Below are 27,531 nucleotides of genomic sequence, written 5' to 3'. Positions count from 1 at the left end.
TTAACTTTGGGTGTTGGATATTTTGTCTCAGCAATGCAAAAAGTAACTAAGACAATGCCATAGTCATGTTTGTCACTTGATGCAGAGTTTGTGAATGGAAGCAAAATTTTGCCAAACATTTTTGTTTATGAACTGAATTGTTTGCAAAGAGACGCATTTGTGAGCTGAGGTATTACTGTATTTCCAGAGAAACAAAAACTGAGAGAACTTGGTCTTAGCAGAACTATCTTACAAAAATATTAAAGGAATTTTTTCAGGCTGAAAGTGATTCCTGATTTAAACTCACAGTTTTTAAAAAGTGGCAATAAATGGAACTATGTAGATAATCACAAAAGATAGTACAATTGCATGTTTCTCCTAATTTTAAAAAATGATTTTAAAAACAATTATGTAAAATGCTATGTACATAATTATATTGTGGGATCTATAATATACTTGTGGAAAACAACACAAAGGAGATGGATAGGAACAAAGGTGTACTGGAACAGGGAAGAGAAACCATCAATAATTTGAATCCACAGGAACAAACAAAACCACAAATGAGAAACACAAAATTTAATGTAATAAATTCCATAAATACATATTTGTTTTATTTGTAAATTTCTTTGAAAGATATATAATTATTATAAAGTGGTAATTATAATATATATTGGATTTGTAACACATAGACATATAACATGTGTAACAATGACAGCAAAAAGGGGAAAAAATAGAGGTACATAGGATAAACATATCTATATCACACTAAAATTCATATAGTATAAATCTGAAGTAGATTCAAATTAGGCCATCTAATGTAAAACATAAAACATTCATCAAGAAAACGACTAAAAAAGTAAAAAAAATTAAAGAAATTAAAATATTACACTGGAAAATATTCACTTAATGTGAAAGACTAGAAATGAAAAATTTGTCATATAAAGAAAAAAATTAAAATTGTACATAACACTCCAAAATATCAATAATAATAAGTTGTGAATAGATTAAACAACTGAATACTGTCTGTGTAAAAACAAACAATATCCAACTAAATGCTCTTTACAGGAGATATGCTTTAGGTCAAAGATACAAATAGGTTGAAAATGAAATGAGAGGAAGAATATATCATACAAATGGTAGCCATAAGAAAGCTTCAGTTGTATACATAAATATCAGAAAAATGAGTTGAAGAATAAACAACAATAACTTTCAGAAAAATTAAATGAAGATAGAACATATCCAGACTTCCCAGATGTAGCTAAAGTAGTGCTGAGAAGGGAATTTAATTCGATAATCATATACATTTACAAAAGAAAGACCCCCAACTGAATGACCTAAAAGTCCAGGTGAAGACACAGAATAAAGAAGAGTAAACTAAAGTTAAGCAAGCAGAAAGAAGGAAATGATAATGATTAGAGCAGAAATTACTAAACTAAAATGGGAAACACGAAAGTTGGTTACTTAAAAGAAAATGGAAAGACACCTGCATTCATGGAATGAAAGAATTAAAAATTATTAAAATTCTCATGCTATGCAGGGTGATCTACAGATTCAATGAGATCCTTATCAAAATCCCAATGGAATTACAGAAAGGCGGGGGGGGGGAACCACTTCTAAAATTCATATGGAACTTCAAAAGACCCCAAGAAGGCACAGCAATGTGAAAGGTAGAGGTTATCACACTCATTGATTTCAAAATATATTATGAAGGTATCATCATCAAAACAGCATGGTTGAGCTGAGCACAGTGGTGCATGCTTGTAATTCCAGTTCTTGGAAGATTGAGGTGACAGAATTGCAAATGTGGGGCCAGCTGAGCCTACACAGTGAATTCAAGCCTAAACTACAAAGAGAGATCCTATCTCAAAAAACAAAAACAGGGCCAGGAATTCAGCTCGTGGTTCCAGTGTCTGCCTCGCAAGCTCAAAGTCTTGAGTTCAATCCCTGGTACCAAAAAAAAAAAAAAACCCTCAAAAAAGTATAGTACTGGAATAAAAACATGTACCGACCAACTAAATAGGAGAGAGCCCAGAAGCAAATCTATTCATCTTTGGTCAGTTTATCTTCAAGAAGCATTCCAAAAATACAAAATGGGGAAAAGATAGTCTTATCAATAAATGGTGTTGGGAAAACTGGTTACCTGTATCCATAATAATGAAATTAGACTTTTATCTCATAGAATGTCCAAAAATCAATTAAAAATGTACCAGACAATTAAGTGTAGAACCCTAACTATAAAATGGTTAGATGAAAACAGGAAAAAAACCTTTTTCATATTGATCTGAACAATTATTTTGTGGATATTATACTAAAACCACAGGCAATAAAAAGAAAAATAGACAAATGTCATGGCATCAAAATAAAAAAAAAACCTTTGTGCAGCAAAGAAAACAATCAAAAGAATGAAAAGACAATTAATAGAATTAGAGAATGTATTTACAAACCTTATACTTTTTTTTTCCAGTACTGGGGATTGAACTCAGAACTTTCACTTGACAGGCAGGTGCAGTGCCACTAAGCTACATCCCTAACCTTACAAACCTTATACTTGATAAAGGGTCAATATCCAGATTACATAAGAAATTCAACAACCCAGTAGGAAAAAAATAAATAATCTAGTTAAAAATGTCATGGGCAAAGAGATATTTCTCAAAGACCATTTAAAGAGGGGTAACAGGCACATGAAAAGGTATTTAACATCATTAATCCTGAGAAAAATGCAAATCAAAATCACAATGAGATAGCAGTTCTCTTACAATACCTATTATAAAAAAAAGAAAGACAACAAATGACGATGAGGATGCAGAGAAAAAGAAAGTTTTATGCATTGTTGGTAGGAAAGTAAACTGGTACAGCCATTATAAAAAACAGTATGATAATTTCTCAAAATATTAAGCATATAACTTCCACATAATCCAGCAATACTGTTTCTGGATATACTTTCTTAAGGAAATGAAATTAGTACTGTATTTAAGAGAGATACTTGCATTACTGTATTAATTGCAGCATTATTTACAATAGCCAAGATACATAAACCAATTGCATACATATGAATAGATCTAGAAAATATGACACATACACACACACACATACACACCAGAATTTTAAAAAGATATGACAATATGAATGAAGTTGGAGGATATTATGCTCAGTGAAGGAACCCAGACACAGACACAAATACTGCATGTTGTCACTTACATGGAGAACCTATAATATACTCATAGAAATAGAAAGTAGACTGACTGTTGCAGGGCCTGAGGAAATGAGGTATTAGAGAGATGTTAAGAGCAGAAACTTTCAATTGTTCAAAATGAATAAAACCTGGACACGTAACACACAATGTGACTAAGTTAACAATATCATAATATGTACTTCAAATTTCATAAGAGGGTCGATTTTAAGTGTTGTCAAGAGATAGAGATAGAGAATAAATTATGTGATATGATGTGATGAGTATGTTACTTTATATGAAAACATTGAGTTATATACGTTGAATATACAATTTTTATCATCCTCAATAATGTTGGAAGAAAGGATGGTTCTTTGAAAAGATCAAGAAAATTGACAAACCTGTAGCTAGGATGGCCATGAAAAAAGAAAAAGACCCAAATTGTTAAAATTAAGAGTGAAATGGAACCATTATCAACTTCATAGAATTATGATTATAATGGAGTACTATGAATAATAATATGTCAGCAAGTTAGGTAACCTAGACAAAATCAATAAATTCCTAGAAAGATATAAACTATCAAAACTCAAGAATCACAAAATATGAATTAGTAATTGGAGCCACTTTTCATAAAGAACAGCCCAGGCCCAGGTGGCTTCACTGTTGAATTCTAAAGACCATTGAAATATTAGTATCTTACAAACTCTTAAAAAAATAAGAGAAGAAAACATTTTCCAACTCATTGCATGAAGCCATCATCCATTTTATGAGGCCACTATTAATCCTAGATAAGATAAGGCAAAAATATCACAATGAAGAAGTGAGATTTTTCTCTGGAATGTAAATGTGGTTTAGAAACCCTCAACCTGAAAAAAGACCAATGAAAAACCAAGGGCTATTATCATACTTAATGAAAAAAAAAGCTTTTCTTCCACAATAAAGGAGAGAAAGCTATTTACTCTTGACATCTATAGCTAACATGGTACTTGAAGTTTTAGCTAAAGGAATTATACAAGAAAAATAAGTAAACAGCATTCAGTTATCAAAAAAAGTAAAACCATTCTTGCATATAATATGCTACATGTATAGACTTCATTAAGGAGCCTACTAAACTATTATAATTCCTCAGTTGCTTTATTTTTTAAACTATTAGAACTAATACATAAGAATGCAGAGTTAAAAATCAATTTATGACCAATTATTTGCACATGTACAGTATCAATAAGCAACCTAAAACAGAAATTAAGGAAAAATTTCTATATGAGCAAAGGATTTGAATATTTTGAAAAAGATATATAGATGGGCAGTAAGTTCATGAAAGGTTGTTCAACATCACTTCTCACTAATAAAATGCCAATAAAAACCACAATGAGATATCACTTCATACACCCATACATAGCTATACTCAGAAAGTCAGATAACAAACACTGGCAAGAACATAAAAAAACTGGAGACTCAATACACTGTTGATGGAGATGTAGAATGGTACAGTCAATTTTCAAAGCAGTCTTTCATGTTCTCAAAATGTTCAACAGAGTTTTGATATATGACACAACAACTCCAATCATAGCTATATACACCAACATTGAATACCATACTTGCCCCCACAAAAATATGTATATGAATGTTCATAGCTAAAATATTTCTAATATCCTCAAAGTGGAAACAACCAAAGTGGCTATCAACTGATGAATGGATAAATGTTATATCCACAAAATGTAATTTTTTAACCAAAAAGGAATAAAATACCAAAACATGGTACAACTTCGATCTTAAAAGAATTCTGCTACATTGAAAGAAGACAATGACAGAAGACCACATATTTTATGGTTTTATTTCCACGAAATGCTCTTAGTAGATAAATCAACAACAATACTTAGGGTTGGGAGATTATAGATGAAAGAGGAGTAACTAGAAATAGGTATAGGTTTGTTGTACTAGAAATGTTCTAATTTTAATTGTGGTGATAATCACACAATTCTTTAAACATACTAAAACTGATGAATACTTTAAAATGGATGAATTATACATTATATAAATTTTATCTCAATTAGGAAGTTACTAAAATTAAACATTTCAAATTGATCATACATCATTATCAGAAATTGGTTTGATTTTTGTTGAAGTCTTTTACACCATTTTTAGAGGCAATCATTGATTCTACTAAGCTTTATTAGTTAGGGGATTTTCTTAATGGATTTTATAACAATTAGTAATCTTTCAATTACTAAATTAAATCCACTTGGTGATTATATTGTTAGTATAATAACAATATGGATTTGACGATGGATTTCAGATTAGATGATTTCATCCATTTGATGATGGATTTCATTTGTAAATATTTTATTTAGAATTTGAAAATTAAATTTATTTACAATGTTGGCATTAATATTCATAATGAGATAGAGTGTAATTTTGTTTTTTAAATTTTATTTTATCCGTACATTTTAGGTATACAACCTAATGACATTCATCATTGGAAATTTACACCTTTAAATGATCTCTCTTGGTTCTTATTTTTCTCCCTTCCCCTGCCCTCCCTTTAACCCCTCCATCCCTTCCTATTTACAAAGACTTTGTTTCCATTTTTTCGTTTTCTCATATTAATTCCATTCCCTTCTTTCCTTTCCCCTACCCCTCCCACTTCACCCTCCTCTTTGCCCCTTTTCTTCCTATTTCACATTATCTATTATACCTTTTAGTCCTTATTTACACTTTCAGTTTCTCACACTAGAGAAACTATGCGGTATTTACATGTTTGTCCTGTTTATTTCACTTAAAGAGTATCACCTAGATGTGTATCCATAGAGTGTAATTTTGTATTTTTCTTTTTCTATGTTCTAGAGCAACATATATAGAATTTCATCTAATATTTGACCATTTTACCTTTGACAATTTGGTAAACTTCCTAAAATCAACTGTGTATGATGTTTTACCACTAAAAATTTGATAATTTTTTGAAGGAAACTTATATGATTCCAATTTCTATCCATACAGCTGTTTTGATAAATTGTATTTTCCTTGGAGGTTATCCATTTCATCCAAGTTCTCAAGCCTATTTGCACAATTGTACAAAACACACTTTTATGAGTTTTTTAAATTCCTCCATTTCAAAGGTGATTTCTGCCACAGGGTGCATTTCATGTTTTCTTTCTGTATTCATAGGTTAGCTAAAGATGTCAGTTTTCTTTCATTAACAATACTTCAGCATTGTTATTCATTTGTTCTATTTTACTTTTCTAAATTCATTAAATTTTGTGTTATCTTTATGATTTCTTTTTCTTGTGTTTTTTGTTCTTTTCTAACTTTTTTTTGGAATGTAAACTTTTTGCTTGTAATGGTTAATAAAGCTGTTACCAGCAAGAGAAGTAAATCATATATTACACAATTCAAAGTATAAAACTAAATGATTTTAGCTGGGCATAGTGCTGCACACCTGTAATCCCAGCACTTGGGAGGCTGAGGCAGGAGGATCACTGTGAGTTCAAAGCCAGCCTAGGCTACATAGGGAGTTGAAGGCCAGAAATATATAGCAAGACACTGTCTCAAAAAAACAAAACAAAACAAGACATACATTATTCAACCATCACAATTTTAGAAGACATTTATCATCTCAAATGAAATTCTGCCCCCATTTGCTGTCCTTTTCCCATTACTCCTACCCCTCCCAGGATTAAGCTACCACCAATGCACTATATGCATGAGCTTGGCTCTTGGGCACATTTTACATTCACAGGACCACACACTGTGCAGTGGCTGGCCTCTCAGTCGTGCTTTCAAAGTTTGTCCACATTGCAGTATGAATCAGCACTTCATGTTTTAAATGACAGAATATTCCACTGTATGGATGTAGCACATTCTGTTATCCAGTCATCCATTGACAGACATTTGGTTTCCACATTGTGGCTACTGTGAATAACCATTTTGTGGTTTCTCTGTGGACCTTTGTTCAGGTCTCTTGGGTAGATACCTAGGAATAGTATGGCTGGGTTGAGTGGCAACAACATGTTTATATTTCTTAGTATGTGCTTGCTTGCTTTTCACAGTGGCCATATCACTTTGTATCCCTGCTAGCAGTTTATAAGGTCTCCAATCTTTCCACATCTTCACCAATCCTTGCTGGTCTGACATTCTGAATCTAGCATCCTTGTGGTGTGAAGTGATGGCTCACTGTGGTTCTGATTGCATTTTCTTCATAAACTGTGATGCTGGGCATCTGCACATGTGCATTCTAGCTGTTTTCTCATCTTCAGAGAAATGTCAGGGACATAAGAGGAACAGATTTTTTTCACCAGGATCTTATAACACTGTGATATGGCTTTATTCTATTTCATAAAAGGGAAAATTAATGATAGTGATTATAGATTTGCATTTGATTTTTTTTCAGTGCTTGGGATTGAACTGAGGGATTCTTGTATACTAGGTGCTGCTTATGAATTTTAAATCCATTTAAAATGCACTCGTATGTGTAAGAAATGTTTCACTCTTTTCTAAGTTCACTTATATTTTAACAACGAACTACTATAACAGCAGTGAGCACTTTCACTCCACCACATGTCTAGCAGGTGCCTTGTGCTTCCCACTTATCAACATGTGTGCACAAGGCAGACAAGACTCTCCCTTTTCAGGTGAGAAACAGCAACAACAAAGTGACTCCCCAGGGTCACTCAGCAGGCAGCAAACAGCTCTGAAGACTGCTCTAGGTGTGTTGATATCCTGCACCCCACTCCATTCACTCACTTTATATCAGACAAAAGATGTGCACCAAGAGGTGACAGGGAGGCTCCAACCACTCTACCCCCTGCCTGATAAGAGATAGAGAAATAAGATCGGAGTGTAATAAAGAGATTTGTCACTGGGTGGACTGAAGGGTCATGGTTTCCACAGGAACATAATGTGTTCAAATACATCAGACAGAAGCTCAAGAAAGTAGGTCGGATGTGGGGTGTATGTCTGTAATCCCAGTACTCAGGAGACTGAGGCAAGAGGATTGCCTTGAGTTCAAGGCCAGCCTGAACTACATAATGAAATGCTAAACTACACAGTGAGATGCTGTCTCAAAAAAAAAAATCTTAGGAAAGTAAAAAAGTTCTACTCCTTAAAGGAAAGGTTCAAACAATCAGTATTATATCATTTTTATAATGAGAATAAGATTGAGACTTTGGATTCTGTTATGGATTGAATATGTTATCCCAAAATCAGCCTGTGACCTTATCTGGAACGCGTCTTTGCAGATGTAATTAGTTGAGATGATGCTGCAGTGGGGTGGGTCCTAATCCAATGTGATTGGTGTCTTTATAAAAAGAGAGAATGTGGAGATAGACATAGACACACACACACACACACACACACACACACACACACACCAGGAAACTACCTGTGCAGAGGTAGAGACCGAGGTGAAGCATCTACAGTCACTGACTTCCAGCAATCTCCAACAAGGCCTAGAAGCCAGCAGAGTCTGGGGATAGATTTTCCCCTACAATCTTGGATGGAACTAACCCCACCAACAATTTTTCAGATTTCTTGCCTCTAGAACTGTGAAACCATAAATTTCTGTTGTTGAGGCCATTTTATTTGGGGTCCTTTGATGGCATAACCTGAGAACTAAGCCAAGTATGCAAAACTTAACATCCACACAGGACAAACACCTTGATTTTAGTCTAAAAGGAAATAATTTTTGACTATCAAAATCCATAATCCATACAATTTCTTAACAACTGTGACTGTTCCTTCATCATGTGTTTATTTGCTTCAATTAGTTAAGGTATGCAACCCTTACTCAAGGACCCTCCAGCCCCTGAGATCCATATAATTTTTCAAAGGCTTAACATTTGAAATTATTTCCAGGGAAGCTCCACTGCCACCATCCCAAGCTCCTAGGGCACACAAGGTGAGCCAGTCCCAGCACCCAGAGGGAAGCTCCCCTACCGCCATCCCAAGTTCCTAGGGCAGAGGAGGTAAGCGATGTGGGTGCCAGAAGCATACCTCCCTGCCTGGGGAAATGAGAAGACACGTAAACAAGCCTCAAAAACAGACTTCTGGATCACCTACAGCAACCCCAAAGGGAAACGAGATGGAACACTCTGATACTCAACCACCTGGACTCTCTGAACTGCCAACAAAAGAGGATCTGGGAAAAATGAAATCAGAAATAATTACTCAGATAACAGCAAAGATTGTGCTCATGCTGCAAGACATGATTCATAAATCTAGAGAGGACACAGATAAAAAAACAGAGGAGCTGAGGAACATGATGGAATCCCAACATAGGAAACAAATGGAATCCATAAAACAGATGCAAACAGATTTCCAGGAGATTAAAAACTCCATCAAAAGTCTGCACAGCAGAATGAACCAATGTGAGGAGAGAATTTCAGATATAGAAGAAAAGATTGCAATTAGTGAGGAGGAAAAGAAAAATTGCTTTAAAATTGTAAAGGAACACAAGAAATCAATCCAGCAGCTGCTAGATGATCCAAAGAAGAATAACATAAGACTGGTTGGAGTCAATGAAGAAAAAGGAGAAAGTGCAGATGACATAAAAAAAACCTGTTCACAGAAGTGATGGCAGAAAACTTCCCAAGGAGGGGAAAAGAACTTGACATACAGATAAGGGAGGCATATAGGACTCCAGCTAGCCTTAATCAAAAAAAATTTACACATAGGCATATAATAGTTAGGATTCCAGAAATCCAACGGAAGAACAAAATTCTACAAGCAGTGAGAGAAAAGAAACAAATCACATACAAAAGAAAGCCCATCAGAATCACAGCAGACTTCTCAATGCAAACCCTCAAGCCAAGAAGAGCTTGGAGTGATGTATTTCAAGCCCTAAAGGAAAACAACCTCCAACCCAGATTCATGTACCCTGCAAAACTATCTTTCAAAATGGATGGAGAAATAAGATACTTTCATGATAAAGAGGACCTCAGGAACTTCATGAATACCAAACTGGCACTCCAACAAATTTTAAACAATACCCTAGGAAAAGACAATGAGGATCACAACCCCAGGAAACCCAGCAGAATGAATCCATTGGGCATGACAAATTAAACACAAAGGGGGAGAATCCAACAAAAAGAAAAAGTCATGACAAGGCTTTTAAAACTTTTAACTTCATCTCCTAATGAGTGTATAATTCAATCATGTTATTGTACTGATTAGTATTTTTCTGATTCTAGAGTTGCACACCATTCCTTGTGCTATACTGGCTATTTATCATCTTTTTATGTCTACTTTTTAATTGGGTTGTCTATTAATGAGCTCTAAGAATTCTTTATATATTCTGATCATAGGTTATATGCATTGTAAATATGGTCTGTTTAAGGACTACTTTTCATTTCAATGATGTCATTTAAAGTTCTAAATTTTGATGGAATCTCATTTATCAATTTTTTTCTTTTACACATCATGTCTTTTGTATCCTAGGTGGTTCTAGCCTACCCTGAATTCATAAATATTTTCCCTTATAATTACTTCTTAAAGTTTTATACTTTTAGGCTTTCATATTTAGGTTCATAGATCCCTTCAAGTCATTTTTATGTATGGAAATAAAGAGTTGAGGTTAATTTTTTATATACGGATACTAGGTGTTCTAGTGCCATTTGCTGAAAACACTATCTCTTCCTCGGCTCTTGAATTGAGTTTATATTCTATAAAATGATAATGTTAAGTAATCTTCCAAAACTCAGCGAACCATATATGTGTGGTTCTATTTCTAGATTCTCTGTTTTATTCCAATGATCTATATGTCTTTCCTTACACCAACACTGCCTTGATTACTGTAGCTTTAGAAGAAGTCTTAAAATTAGGTACTAAATGTCTTCCAACACTGATTTTTATTTTTGTTTTTTTTTAACTTTTCTAGGTCCTTTGTACTCCTACATAACTTTTAAATTTCAATATCCAATTCTTCATTTATAGCAAGTATTCACAGACCTGAATTTTTATATATACCTTGTGTTTTCTAATCCTGCTAAATTCAAGTACAAGTTCTAAGGGCTTCTAGAGATTTCTTAGTATTTTCTCTGTAGATGATCATTTCATCTACATATAAAGATTTTGCTTCTACTTTGCCAATCCTATCCTAATTGTGTCATTTTATTGCCAGACTATTTTGGTTGGGCCTAGGTTTCAAAGTTTAATGGACAGATAAAGAGTAAGCATGTCTGCCCTTGTTCCCCACCTTAAGGAGAAAGCATTGTATCTTCTCCATTCATACAAGGCTTTCTCGCTGGAAGTATGGAGTGCATGTCTTTTATCTCTTGAGAAGGTTCTGTTCTTCTTCTAGTCTCCTGATAGATTTTACCATGAACAGCTGTAGAATTTAGTTCAATACTTTTTCTCCAACTAGTGACAGGATCATATGGCTTTTTCCTTTCCTCTGTTAAAATGATGACTTTTCGGGTGGATCTTCCAATGCTGAACCAACACTGCCATCCCTATAACAAAACCACTTTCTACATACTGCCATATCTGACTCCTAATAGTTTGTTGTGTTAAACAAATTTCTATCTATGTTCATACTTTTTTCTTCTATTATCTTTATCCAGTTTTAGGATTAGCACAATGTTGAGTTCCTAAAATGTGGGGAGAAGTGTTCCTTCTTTTTTCTGCTTTAATTGTTTGACATAATTTATCAGTTAAAATGTATATGAGCCTGCTGTTGTCATATAGGTAGGTTTTCAAGCTAGGAATATACTTTCTTTAATAGGTGCTATTCAAATTTTATATTTCCTCCAGAGTTAGTTTCATTAATTTGTCTTCCAAGGTACTTCGTAGAAGTTGTCAAAATTATTTCAAATCAGATTTTTGTAATATGCTTTCTATATCTTTTTAAATTCTGTAAAATCTGTGGTAATGTCTCCTAGATCTTGATATTGTAATTTAAAAAATGTATAATTGATATTGTGTAACAGGAAGAAAAGGTCTAAAGGAGCAGGGGAAGTGGGAGGGGTAGGGGAAAGGAAAAAAGGGAAAGAAAAAATATGAGAAAAGGAAAAAAATGGAAACAAAGTCTTTGCAAATAGAGAAGGGTGGAGGGGGCGAAGGGAGAGCAAGGGAAGGGGAAAAAATAAGAAGCAAGATACTCATGTAATGGTACAAGATCCCAATGATGAATGTAACTATATTTTATACCTAAAATGTACCAATAAACTTAATGGGGAAAAAAAAGAAATTATTTCCACATGCAAATATCTCCACAGCATTTATCTGCACAGATTATGACGACAGCACTTCAATATCTGTATTTTCTGGAATAGTCCTTGGGAGACACCACCAGGCTGGGGCCTTTACGGGCACCACGCTACACAGTCTCTATTATGTCAACCATTTCTTGCTTGTCTTCCATGGCAGAATTAATCTTGTTGTTGCCAGTGCCCAAGTCAATCATGATGTGCTTGTTCCCGAAGGAAAACATGACAGTACATAGATCATATAACTCATACATTTTGTTGAAGCCAGGTACTCCGGTAATATCCATGAGATAAATAACTGCAAAATTTTTAACTTTAAAACACCTGAGATATCCAAACAAGGCTTGTAACAAGAGGAGGAAGATTCCTCCATCATCTGCTATTGCTTTTTGGCTATGCTGTACAGAACCTCATCCATCTTCATGCAGGTAGGATCTCAGTAGTGTCCGAACTCAATGAGCACAACTCGGTCCTCCTCCGAGAGGATGGCTCGATCCACCTGCCAGCTGTTGTGGAGATGCGGGAGCATGTACAACTTCCCGGCGCGGGCCGGCTCTGCGGCAGGGAGCAGAGCACGAGTTTCCTCTCCACAACACCAGCGCATCCCGCCTGTTCTTTTCTAACTTTTGAGTGGAAATCTATGTTTTGTGTTTTCCTATAATCCTTCTCACAAATGATCTCCTTAGTTTGAGGATATTGTATTTTCAATAAATTTCCCATGTTGTACAATTTTATATTTATTTCCCATTTGGTTTGAATGCTATTCCAATCTCACTAGAAGAATATTTACTTTTTAAATTAATTCAATTTCACTCCAATGCCATCAAAGAATACTTTCATTACTCCTACTTTAAAAAATTTAAGATTTTCTTTGTGATCTTAATAGTCAATTTTTAAATATTTTACAATAACCTTGGGAGCACAAGTTATATCTTTGATGTGCTGATTTCATTTCCTTTAAATATTTGTATACTCAGAAAAGTAAGAGCTTATGTACATCTACTTCTAGATTTCTGAGGAACCTCCATATTGTTCACCATAATGGCTACACTAATTGTACTGTTAAGGTTCTCTAGAGGAAGTTGGTAGATTACACACACACACATACATATGTATACATATACATATATATATACATATATACACATATACATGGAGAGAGAATACATAATATATAGTATTTAGAAAAAATATATAGAATTTACTTTTTTGGGGGGGTACTGGGGATTGAACTCGGGTCCTTGTGCTTGCACAGCAGGTGGTGAAATCACTGAGCTAAATACCCGGCCCATAGAATTTATATAAGTGGAAATTTATTTGGTAAGCTTAAAGATTAGATGCAGGAATGGTCCACAATAGCCAGCTGCACACTAGAGAGCCAGAAGATCCAATTTAGCACACAGTTCAAAAAGCTAGAAGCCACAGAACAAGAGGGATCAAAGATACAGCACCACTTCAAGAGCAAAGGCTTGGAAGCTTCCTGGAGAGTGTCTGGTAAGATTCTTCACTGGAAAGCTGAAGAAGCTTGAATCAGATGTTTACAGATGACTGGCAACAGAAGACACACACACTCCAGTGAAATAGAGCTCCTTAAAATGCTTGTCACCTTTCTGCTTATTTTCTTTTCCTTCCATCCAGAATACAAACCCAATGGTTTGTACTACCCACATGGGCAGGGGTTCCCTCCTCTCTGAAAACACCCCACAAATGCAACCTAAACAGTGATTTACTAATTTGCTATGAATTTTGTAATCCAGTTAAGTGAACATATCGTGATTAATAGTCACACTATTTTACATTCCTGCCAGCAGTTTTTAAGCATTGCTTTTTTCTTTCTTTCTTTTCTTTTCTTTTTTTTTGGTACTGGGGATCAAACTTGAGACCTTGTGCTTACAAGGCAGGCAGCAGAACCACTGAGCTAAATCCCCAGCCCAGCTTTTTTCCGTGCTCTACCCACCACTTAGCTATATTTTGCTTTTTTAGTAATAGCCATTCTTAGTGAAGTGTGAGTTTTCATTTGCACTTCTCTGATGCCTAGTGATGTGGAACAAGTTTTCATGTACTGATAGGATATTAGTATTACTTCTTTTGATTATTATCCATTCAGTTCATTTATCAATTTTAAAAATTATATTTATTGGTTTTACTGAGGTGAATTTTGAGCCCCTTATACATTCTACATACTTATACTGTCATGTGAACAGTTTGCAAATATTTTCTCTCATTTTGTATGTTGTCTCATTTCTGCTATTTCTTGTGCTGTACAGTAGTTTCATAATGAGATATAATCCCATTTATTTTTGCTTTTGTTCTCTGTGCTTTTGGGATCTCATTTATAAAATAATTGGCTATATGAATGTCTTGAAGTGCTCCATTTATGTTTTCCATGAGTAATGTTAGAGTTTTAGTTTTTATATTTAGGTCTTTGATCCATTGAGTTTTTGTATGTAATAAGAAATATTAGTTGTTTCAGTTTTCTTCACATGAACATCCATTTTCCCAGCACCATTTACAGAAGAGGTTGTCCATTTCCATTATGTTTTTTGAGACTTTGTCAAGAATCAGTAGACTGTTGGTAATGCAGATTCATTTCTGGAATCTATATTTTATCTCTTCTACTGGTCTATGTCAGTTTTTATACAAGTACCATCCTGACTTGGTTACTTTAGCTCTATCTTGGTTACTTTTTGGGGGGGGAGATTTTTATTAGTACATGTTTGCAGCACATAATGATTACATTCATTGCAGAGAACTGGTATATGTAAATAACAAATTTCAATTGTTTTCTTCCTCCTTCTACCTCTCTTTAATTTTGCCAGCATCAGATTCATTTATCTTTTAACATTTCACAAAGTTAATCATCATATATACATATTAAAAATAAGACTAATACGCCAAAAAATGTAAAACACATGTAATTGTATTAAAGTACACTTTTACATGCATTGTCCTCACTAGACAGCAATAAATTTCTCTCACTTTTTTCCTATTTATTTCATGCTTTATATATAAATTGAGTTTCATATGAGAGAAACTATGTAATATTAAAGCTTTTGTCTGAATTATGTTAACATTATGGCTCAAGGTACATCCATTTTCCTACAGGTTTATCCTTCTTTATGGCAGAGTAGTATTCCATTGTGTATAAATGTCACATTTTCTCTATTCATTCATTTATGAACATATAGGTTGTTTACAAGATATAGCTATTATGAATTGTGGTGCTATAAATATGGGTATGCATAAATCAGTGTGGTATCATGTCTTTAACTCTTTGAGACTGTATCTAGAAGGGGGATACCCTGGGTCAAATGAAATTTCTCTTTTTCATTTTTTGAAAAAATCTTCATACTTATTTCTTTAGTGGTGGCATCACTTTCCACTTGTACCAACAATGAAGGGTTCCTTTCTCCCCACGGAGTTGTGAGCATTTGTTCATGGTTGATTTCTTGATGACAGCCATTCTTGCTGAAGTGAGATGGAATCTCATTGCTGTTTTATTTTTCATTTCTTGAATGTACAGTGACATTGAACATTTTTCATGAATTTATTGGTCATTTGTACTGGTCATTTCTGAGAAGTGTCTATTCCTTTCAGTTGTCTTTTTTTATTGTCTTTAAATTTGGCGAGTCTAATTCTTTGGAGTTCTTTATTTCTTCTAAATATTAATACTCTGAGGAGCAGCTAGCAAAGTTTTTTTTTCCCATTCTGTAGGTTGTCTTTTCACTCTATTGGTAGTTTCTTTTGCTGTGCATAATCTTTTTAATTTGATGTGATCCCATTTATTGATTCGTGGTATTCTTGTGCAATGAGGATTTTGTTCAGGAAGTCTTTGCCTACATCTACATGTTCAAGAATTTTACCTATTTTGTCTTCCAGCAGAGTTTTTGTTCTAATATTTAGATATAGATTCATTTTGATTTTTGTATAGTGCATGCTAAGAAGTATGGGTTTAGGTTCAACCTTCAGCACATGGTATCCAGCAAGTTTGCATTATGTTAAAGAGGCTATCTTTCCTCCAATGAAAGTGTTTGGCCCCTTTGTCAAAGATAAGGTAACTAAGTGTGCCTGGAATTTTTTCTGTATCTTTTATTCTGTTTCATTGATCCACAAGTCTGTTTTTTTTCATGCAGTACCATGGGATTGTTGTCACAGTAGCTTTATAATGTAACTTGAAGTCCAAGATTTTGATGCCTACTGCTATGCCCTTATTGTCCAGAAATGTTTTTGCTATTCTCAGTCTCTTCTGGTTCCATATGAATTTTAGGGTTGCTTTTCCCAGTTTTGTAAGGAATATTGTTAGAATTTTGATTGGGACTTCACTAAATCTATGTAACAGTTTTGGAAATACGGCCATTTAAACTATATTGGTACTGTCTATCCAGGAACAGGGGATATCTTTCCATTTTCTGATATCCTCTTCAGTCTTTTTCACAGTATTATAGTTTTCATTGTAGAGGTCTTTCACTGCCTTGGTTAGGTTAATTCTAAACCATTTCATTTTTCTTGATGCTATTGTGAAAGGTATTATTTCCCTAATTTCCTTCTTGAGTTTGTTAGTGGTGTACAGAAATGCCATTGAATATGAGTGCTGATTTTGTAACCTGCTATGCTACTGAATTTGGTTATTAGTTCTAGGAGTCTTTTAGTGGTATTTTGGGGGTCTTCTATGTAGAATATTACATCATCAGCAAATAATGATAATTTAACTTCTTCCTTCCCTATCAATACTCTATTTTTTCTCGTCTAATTGCTCTAGCATTAGCTAAATTTGAGAACTATTTGAACAAGAGTGGGAATAGCAGACATCCTTGTCTTTTTCCTGATTTTAGAAAGCTTTCAGCTTCTCTTCATTTGGTATGATGGTAGCAGTTGGTTTGTTATTGATGGCTCTTATCAGATTGAGATAAAAGCCTTCTATTCCTATTTTCTTCAGTGCTTTTATGATGAATGGATATTGGATTTTGTTAAATGCTTTTTCTCCATCTACTGAGATGATCATGTGATTTTTGTCCTTGGTTCTGTTTATGTGGTGTATTATGTTTACTGATTTGCATTTGTTGAACCATCCTTCATCCCTGGAATGAATCTAACTTGGTCATGATGTAGATCTTTTGTTGATTTGCTGGATTCTGCTCGCCAGTATCTTATTAAGGACTTTTGCACCTATGTTCTTTGACATTGGCCTGCAGTTCTGTTTTTTGGTTGGGTCCTTTTCTAATTTTCATATCTAGGTAATTCTTGTTTCCAGGAACGTCTTTGAGGTCACTGCTTCCCTCTTAATTTCACTCAAAAGTGTGAGGAGTACTGGCATTAGATCTTTAAAGATTCTTGTAGAATTTGGAAGTGAATCAGTTAGAACCAGAGCATCTTTTAGTTAGCAGTATTTTAAATAAATTATTATTACTACTTCAGCTTCACAGACTGATGTTGGATTAATCAGGATTTTATATCTTCTTGGTTCAGCTTTAGTAATTCATATGTATCTAGGAATTTATTCATATCTTCCAAATTTTCCATTTTATTACACTACAGATTCTCAGAACAGTTATTCATAATATGGATTACAGCAGAATTCATTGTGGTTTTGCCTTTTCCTTTTCTAATTCCAAGGATCTGGGACTATTCTTTCCTTATTTTGCTAAGACTGGGTAAGAATTTGTCCACTTTGTTTAATCTTTCAAAGAATCAACACTTTGATTCATTGATTCTTTGTATTATTTTTTAGTCTTAATTTCATTAATGCTTGCCCTGATCTGTATAATTTCCTTCCTCATACTAGCTTTGGGTTTCAACTGTTCTTGATTTTCTAGGACAGTGATGGTGAACTCTTTAGAGTGGTCAATGATGTTGTAACTTTGCCATCATTGTTCTAGGACCTTGAGGTGCACCGTTAGCTTATTTATTTGAGTTCATTTTAATTTTCTGATGTAAGAATTCACTGTTATAAACTTCCCTCTTGTAACTGCATTGTGTCCTATAGGTTCCAATATTTCATACTGACATTATCATTTGATTGTAGATTACAGATTTCATTTGTGGCCCACTGATTATTCAAGAGTGTATACTTTTTCATATGTTTGCATAGCTTTTGTGTTGTCTTTGGCCATTGATTTCTAGTTTCATTGCACTGTGGTTTGATAATATGCATGGGGTAATTTTGATTCTTTTGCATTTACTTAAGCATGAGTTATTTGCTAGTATATGGTCTAATTTGGAGAAAGTTTCATGCTGCTGAGAAGAATGTATATTCTGTAGTTGTTGGATGAACACTCTGTAGATATCTCTTAAATTCATTTGTTCAAAGATTTGAATCAAAAAGGTTTGATTTTTTTGTTGTTGTTGATTTTTTGTCTAGTTGATCTGTCCATTTATGACAGTGGGACATTGACATCCTCCATTACAATTGTATTGGTGTTTATCTGTATTGGTGTTTTTCATGTCCATCAGTGTTTGTTTTTTGAAGTTGGGTGTGGTAAACGTTCACTCTTCCTGTTGAATTGTTCTCTTAGCCAATATGTAGTGGCTTTCTTTGTGACTTCTGATCAGTTATTAGCTTTGTCTAATACTGAAATTCACTTTGTTTGAAATTAGGAATAACAACTTCAATGAGTTTACCTTTGTATGTGATTCATTGCCTTTCTCTAACATGTTTTAAGATTTTGTTTCTGTGATGTACTTCTGGAATGTTGAGTATAATGTGCAGTGGAGAGGTTCTTTTGGTTATGGCTCTTTGGGGTTCTATATGCCTCACTTATCTACATGTTTATTTTTTCCCTATATTTGGGAAGTTTTGTGCCATTATTTCTGTGAATAGGCTTTTTATGCCATTTGTGTTGTCTTCTGGTTTTTTACTTACCCCAATTATTATTATTATTATTATTATTAGTAGTAGTAGTAGTAGTAGTAGTGTGTAGTATGTTTTAAGTAGTACATTTATTGAAGAAGGTAGAATGATAGCAGGAACAGGAAGAAGGATGAAGGAAAATGAGGGTGAAGGGAAAGAAGGACTCAAAGATGAAAGGAGAAAGTGACTTAAGTGTGGAGAAAAAAAGGCAATACCAGTTATACTTGTTAATCTTCTTTGAATTTTCTAGCAGTTGTTGGATGTCTCTGAAGCCATCACTGCTTTCCAGTTCTGAAGTTCTGTCCTCACATTGCTCTGTACTACTGCCTATACTTTCAATATGATTTTTATCTCCTAGATTTCTGATCAAAACTTTTACATGGTCTCTTAATTCTGTGGTAAACTGGTTATGTTTTGTACCATTTTGTTTAGCTCACTTATTTTTTTATTAGTGTCTTCTGAGAGCTCTTGTATCTTTTGGGCTATTACTTTCATTATCTATTTACTTATATATTTTCCAATCCCATCAAATAGCTCTTTGAGTTGTTTTCTAACCTCCGTTAACCTTTCAAGTAATTCAGGTCTGTGATTTAAACCTCAGTGCTCCCTGGTTTGGCTTCAGGAGAACTGAAGTTTTGGGAGGCATTTTGTTGACTTTTCTTCCCATGTTTCTATTGTTTTTGTGCTTAAATTTGTGGATGCCTATAGTCTAAAGACTTTGATGCTAGTATAAAGATCTGATTTCTTTCATTGATTTGCAGTCATTTGCTTTGGGTATCCCTAACTATAATCCTTTTTTTTTTTTTTTTTTTTGATAATGGGGATTGAACTTGGGTCCCTGTGCTTTCGAGACAGGCGGTGTAACAACTGAGCTAAATCCCTGGCCCCCCTAACTATAATCCTTTGCCACCACCCCAAAAATCCAACCACTTTTATTAATTTGGGAGTGACGAATGCAGTGTAGTTAGCCCAGGAACAAGGTTCTCTAGGAATGTACTCTAGTATTGTTAATGTCACAAAAACAATCTGGCTGTGGGCTTGCAGAGAAATAGTGACAGTTATGGGACCCTGTCAGTATCAAGTAAATTAGCTTCAGTAGTATCACCCAAGACAAATTAGATATTAACATATCATAAGAACCAGTTATGTATCACCCTTAATCATAAAGAAACTGGCAATTATGTTGTAAATATCACCCAAGTATTGACTCATAGCTAATTTGTATTAAATACTGCAGCTATATTTTCACTAATGGTGGATAAGAATTCAACAGTAATTTTACAGAGTCAATTATCAAAAGAATAACAATGATTATGGTCACACTATTAAAGATTTAGGGTTTGGGAATGAGGGAGATGCAAAAGGAAAACTTCAAAGCCTTAAACTCTATGGTATGAGAAGCGAGAAAGAGAAGTAGTAATAAAGGGAATTCTTCTATTTGGGAATAGAAGGATGTTTACAGAATAAGGTAAAGGTATGACAACTACTGGCAAAAAATAGAAGAAAAAAAGGGGAAAAAGGAAGAGACTACATAGAGAGTAAAAAATAAGGAATAAGGGGAAAAATGTAAAAGAAAGAAGTGGAAAAATAGAGAAATAAAAAAAGAAAGATTACAAACAAGGCAGAAGGACAAAGAAGGATTACCCAAGTTTCAGGAACCTGGTAAAGACAGAAGGGAAGGAAAGAAGAGAAAAAGAAAATAAAAACAAAAAAAGCTAAAAACAATGCTCACAATCACAGAACAAACCCAACCAAATGAACAAAAACAAAAAGAAAAAAAAATTCTCTGTGATTTCAACCTTGTGGTTATCTTCCAGGACCTATAGTTTTGGGATAGTGTCCAGTTCAAGACATGTTCTTGCTCTTGCTGATAGACAAAGAAAGCAGTCAGAGCCCAGATCTGTGCCAGATAAAGTCACCAGCAAAAAGGTAGTAGGATTATGGGAGGGTACCAATTCTGGGGCTTTGAAATCCAAGGAGATTCAGGCTGAACCTGGCCTCTGGTCATGAGGGTGGGACCTGGGCCATTTAGTTTAAAACATTCTGGGTGTCTCTTGCCAGCCTGACTACAGCTGCCTGACCATGGACACCTCCTATGGCTGTCCCTCACCCAGTCATGGTAGGAAGATAACACTGGGAGCCCTGAAATGAAGTCAACCTATGGCTGCTCTGAGTCCTGGGTTCATTTGGCCCCTCCCTAAAATAGCATCCAACCAAGCACTGTCTTCCAGGGGATATGGCAGATGCTTGGATTGCAGTCACTTACCAGCTGTTAAAAGTACACAGCATCACTGATCTGTTCCACCACTGTGTTTCTCCCTGAAGGCCTCTGGAGTTCCCTGCTTTCATCTCTTTAGATTTGCCTTCCTTTCTCATGAACCATGAACCAAAAGCCCTGAAGAAAGTGCAGATTGCCTCTTCCTTGTGCTGTGATCTGTCTCTCCAATTTTACCATAGGCTCCATTTTTCCTCACTAGCTCTTTCCTGGGTCTCAGGGATTCACCTGCCCTACCTCCTTTCCTCCACAAGTTTTTATTTTCCAGTGTCTGGATTCTGAATCTTGGAGAGGCTGAATTGTTGCTTACCATTTGGCAATCTTCCCAGAAGTCTCTCATTTGTAGTATGCTTTGAGAACAGTTATTGTGATTCCTCTTTGTTCTTTTTGTCCAAGATTGCTTTATCTATTTTGGGGTCTTTTTTGCTTCCATACAAATTTTAAGATTTCTTTTTCTACTTCTAGGAAGAATGTCATTAGTATTTTGATAGGTATTTGCACTGATTCTGTAAATCAGTTTAGATAGTGTGGACATTTTAACAATATTAATTCTTCCAAACCATGAACATGGGAGGTCTTCCATTTTCTGTTGTCTTCTCCAATTTGTTTCATCAGCATTTTGTAATTTTCATTGTAGAGGTCATTCATTTTCTTGGCTAAATTTATTCCTATGTACTTTTGGTAGTATTGTAAATAAGACTGCTTTCTAAAAAAAATGTAAGAACCTATGTATTCAATATTTTTCTAATTTGTTAAAAACTGTTAAGGATATCTAACTCCCTAAATGACCTATAATTGACCTTTAATCCCTATCTAAATACTTCACCTATTTTAAATTTATTTTTTCTGCATTTTAGCTCATCTAATTAAAAAAAAACACTATTACTTTCCTTGGCAACAAGCTGAATTTGTGAAGCGTTATACAGGTAAATAACATTCTTACAATATTGAGTCTATCCTATGCACACAAAGTGTAGGTTTTTCATTTATTCAAGTCTCCTGTTTACGTCCCATAATAGAAATAATACTTGAAACTTACTTTAATGTTTACTCCAAGGTATTCATGTGTGTGCTCTTACTTAAAACTATTTCAGTGTTATTTATTCATCCATCATATTTTGTTTGTATTGTATACAGAATTCTAATGTCATACATAATAATTTCCCTAATTAGTTTTTATTTTCAATTGTGAAATTACACTATCAAAAAGCTACTAAAATTTCAAATTTTCTTCCCAAAATTTTAAACTTCATAACCCATTTTTGAGGTCTAATTATATTAGCTAGTATTTCCAGAAAAAGGTTACATAAAAGTAGTTACTATGGAAATGACTTTCTGAGTAACAGTTTCATTATTATTTTTATAGGATCTGATATAATGTCATATATGTAAAAATATGCTGCACGTATGTGTGTATGTGTCTGTGAGTTTAATTAAGGGTATTGTGAGTGAAGATTATATATTCAAAACTTTTACTGTGAAAGAAAGTCAATGTCTGAGGAACCAGCTATAAAAGTAATGCCATCACAGTGTTAATCTCAATTCAAACAGAAGAATCCAGCCTCATAGGTTGTACTTTTCCTTTTAGCCCACCATTGTCTAACAACCTGAGCTTCAGACAATGTATCTTTTTCAGGATAGAAAAATTTGATTTCTAGAAAATAATGAAGTGCTTCTCCTTATGCTTTCTAATTTTAGGAGAGACAATGACAAAGGAGGGGAGGGAAACAAAAACATATTCTAGGGCAACACAACATAATATCTACATTATGTAAAATATAATCAAAATATAAAGAAGCAGGAAAATATCAACCATTTGGGAACAGAGGCCAACCTTAAGGTAAAGTGGATGTTGGTATTATCGGATAAAAGATTAAGAGACATGTAAATGTATTGTATACCCATAATGTACCACTAAAAGAATTTTAAAAAAGATATATTATGACTGAGTTCAATGCTTAAAAGAAAGTAATCCTCATAATGAATAAGAAAAGGAAATCTCAGCAGAGAAAAACATAAAAAGTATCAATGGAAAAATTGAAATAAAAAATAACTGATTGTCTTAACAGCAGAATTAAGATGCGAGGGACAGGTAAACTAAAGACAGGTCAATAACAATTACCCAATCTGAAATTCAGAGGAAAAATATATTGACATAAATAAGTGAACAGGTTGACAGATATATAACACTAAAAGTTCCAATAGACAAATGATGATATCATAGAAAGACAATGAAGGAGAAAAAAGCGTATTTAAGGAAAGAAATAACTAAAAAATTTCCAATTTTTATGAAAAACATAAATTTTTAGGTTTAAGAAGTTTAGAGCCAGGTGTGCTGGTGCATGCCTGTAATCCAGGCATTCTGGGATACTAAGGCAGGAAGACTGCAAGTTTTGTGCTCAGCCTTGGCAACTCAGTGACTTAGTGAGACAATATCAAAATAAAACTAAAAAATTAAAAAATGAAAAGGGCTGGAGATTCATCTCAGTATGAAAGCTCTGGGACCAATTCTCAGTACCAGAAAAACAAAGTTCAGTAAAACTCATCACAGAATAATAAAGTTGAAGAAGCCAAGGTTAGGTAAAACACCACTAACCTGCCGAAAATAAGAGATATAAAATATTGGTTGGAAACAACCAGAAGAGAAATAACACATTATGTACAGGTAAAGCAATATTGAAACCATAGAAGATTCTTCACTCACAACATATGGAAGCTAGACAAAACTTCATTATTTTAAAAAACTAAATGGATTACTATTGAGTCAAAGAACAAAATCATGACATTTGTAGAAGAATCAATGGAACTGGAGATCATCATGTTAAGTGAAATAAGCCAGACTCCGAGAAGCAAGTATCACATATTTTCCCTAATATGTGCAATTTAGAAAAGAAAGATGACATAAGAGAGACTATTAGACAAGAGGAAGGGGGTCAGGGAGAAAAGGAAGACATATATAAGGGAAGGTAATGAGGGGTTGGATATGATCAACATATTTTATATGCATGAGTGAGAATACCACAGAAAAGTCCAATATTTTGTAAAATTACACTAATAAAATGTAAAAACAATGCACAAAAAACACAAAAAGTCAGCTCAGAAATCCAAATGTACCAAAAATAGCCTTTAAGAATGAAGACAAATTAGAGAAACACAAATCAAAACTACATCGAAGGTCCATCTCATGTCAATTATAATGGCCATTGTGAAGAATACAATAACGATAAATGCTGAAGAAGATGTATGGAAAAGGAGCACCCAGACTCTGTTGGTGGAAATGTAAATTAGTACAGTCACTATAGTCTTTTTTTTTTTTACAGTACAATTCAAAAGAGTTAAGACATGAAACAGCTTGGGATCACACAATAGGGTATTATTCAGCAATAAAGCACAAAATTATTCCATTTATAGGAAAATGCATCATGCCAACCTAAATAAATATGCATGTACAAATATGTCAAAATGAAACTCATTCTAATATATGCTAAAATTGCACATGATTAATTGACGTTGAAGTTGAATGAGATATACTATTCAATTTATGTCAGCTATTTAAATTTTTATGTAATAAAACACTTTTATAAAAGAAAAAAGGAATTCAGAAAAAAGATGATATTTAGATTAAGAAAGCTAATTGAATTAATTTCCTCTAGACATACATGAAATTCTAAAAAATATTCAAAATAAAATAATAGGAATACAAGAGACTTTTTCTTAATTAAATAATACACATGAATATTAAAAGCAAAAGCCATGACAATAAATTTAGGCATATCAAGTGATAACTACAGCATAAAAGACAGTGGAGTAAGACAAAGAGATCTAAATGGTTACAAGCTTTCCATATTTTATGTGAATTGTTATAATGTTAGCTCTAAAAGACCTTGAGTATTTAAGGAACTATACTGTAATCTCTGGAGCAACCAAGTAAAAAGTGAAGATAAAAAAATGTATAAACTCAGATGGAATTTTATTTAAAATATTCAAATAATTCAAAAGAATACAGAAAGGGTAAAAAGAAAAACAATAACAATATGATAGAACCAATAGAAGACAAGTAATGAAACAGTAGGCCTATATTCAAAATTGTCAGTAATTACATTTAACATTAATGAACTAAACATTCTAACACTAAGACTGGATAAAAACACCAGACTCAACTATATGCACTCTATCAGAAACCTAATAGATGCCCAATAACAAAACCTCAAAATACATTAAGCAAAAATGGGCAGAAAAATGTTAGAAACAGGCAAATCTATAATTATGTTAAAAAATTTTAATGCTACTATCTCAATATTTGGTAGCACTAGACAAGTATCAGTAAGATCACATAAAATTGAATAAGTGCTCTCAATCACCTTTCCCTATTTGATTTTTAATAAATATAAATCAGAAGTGAACAGAATGACAAAAAATCCATTATAATAAAAATATAACTCACCTTTCTTGAAATTTAAATATCAAACTAAAAATTGGCAAAAATTTAATCTACACAAATCCAACTTTAAATTTGACCTTCATAAGGCAGTTAAGAAATGTATGTTCTAAAAAAAAAAAAAAGAAAGAAATGTATGTTCTTCCCAAGAACACTTGGAATGTTGAGGACAACTGGCTATGCTTTAATTATAAAGCAAATCTCAGTAAATTTTATAGATCTAGTATCACATTACATTCTCTGGTTACACTCTTAGAATCCATCACACACAAAAAATGTTTAGATACTTGAAAACATATATCTAAATAACTCATGTGTCAAAGGAGAATTATAATAGGAAAAGGAAAAAATCCTTAAATTTAATATTAATAAAAATTTTATAACATTAATGAAATTATATGTAAGAGCATAAGATACAACTAAAATGGCATTTAGAGAATATTTTATTTTACAAAATAAAAATGACTAATACAAAAAGGAACAAAATAAACCTACAGAATGTAGATAGATACATATTGGATGTTTCTAGTATCAAAATTACTGGTACTTGCTTCTTATCTATGAGATGGTGATGCAGTAGGGATTTAATCTGATTTATATGTTATGAAAGACACAGATGTTGATGTTTTCAACAATCTGTGAATAGAGCTTTATTTCAACAGGAAAGAAGAATTATAGAAAACAACCCAAACTGATAAAGCAAAGATGAATGTGGTCAACACATGAAAGTGTTAAATGTTCAGTTGAGCTAAAAAAACCAAAACAAAACTGAATTTTGATATTACATGGAATTAAAAAGAAAATTTATAAATATATCATGTGATACATTTACATATAAAAGGCATGATAAATCAGGGAAATAAGGGAAAGGGAGTGCAGGGAACTTATCTTAGAAGCAAATAATTAATCCCGAGTGGCATGTATAGCAAATACCTACTTAAGGTTTCTTATAATGGCAACCTCTAAAAAAAGCATTTTAAGTAGGCATCTAAATGTAGAGGAATCACTTAGTAAAGCAGATTATGTGATAGTGAGTGATATGCTCAGAAACTATAAAGCAGAATGTGTAATTAACTGTTAGGTTTTGACCTCTCCCTGCTTACAAATAACCAAAGGTATGAGGCAAACATGGAATTTTTGATCTCCTCAATATACTTATCAAATGTAAATCCTTTCTTTGGATTAAAATCATCTTTTCATTATAGAAGATAAAAAGATAAATAAAACATATAATTACAACTACAGTTCTCATATTTTAGTAGAATAAAATGGCAAGAATGGAAATAAATGGAAGAATCTAGAAAACAAGACAGTACAATTAGTACAAGAATTAGTTTTGAAAGTCAGATCAGTATACTTCTGTTCTCTCAATTCCTATTCAACCCTTGAAACTGTCCTAATTTCCTATATATTATCACTTCTACCTTAGAAGAGATCCATTATCAACCATGCATTATCTAATTTTTGGTTGAGACAGCCTCTAAGGATAGCTTACAAAGTGAAGTGAGTTGGCAGAAAAAATATTTAGAATCAAAAACCTTTTTCTATTATATATACTGATACCACCACCCTTATTTCAAGTCAAGGCACTGTATCTCTAGTGTCTTATTTCTTTGGAAAGCA

General features: G+C 33.5%; 1 protein-coding gene and 1 pseudogene across 23 annotated transcripts in view; both read right to left on the bottom strand.

The window, feature by feature from the left end:
* Positions 1-27,531, bottom strand: part of Stxbp5l (syntaxin binding protein 5L) — a 588,968-nt gene that overhangs the window by 187,735 nt on the left and 373,702 nt on the right. The window lies entirely within an intron of this gene.
* On the bottom strand, positions 874-27,530 carry LOC147830477 (thioredoxin-like protein 4A pseudogene; annotated as a pseudogene). The gene has a single exon (XR_015450535.1). The product of XR_015450535.1 is annotated as a thioredoxin-like protein 4A pseudogene (transcript).

Source organism: Heterocephalus glaber, unplaced genomic scaffold (genome assembly GCF_053883595.1).
Source record: "Heterocephalus glaber isolate CG9 unplaced genomic scaffold, H.glaber_assembly_v1.0 deba00000122, whole genome shotgun sequence".
In the NCBI taxonomy this organism is placed as follows: Eukaryota; Metazoa; Chordata; class Mammalia; order Rodentia; family Bathyergidae; genus Heterocephalus; species Heterocephalus glaber.
This window is presented reverse-complemented; position numbering and strand designations above follow the sequence as displayed.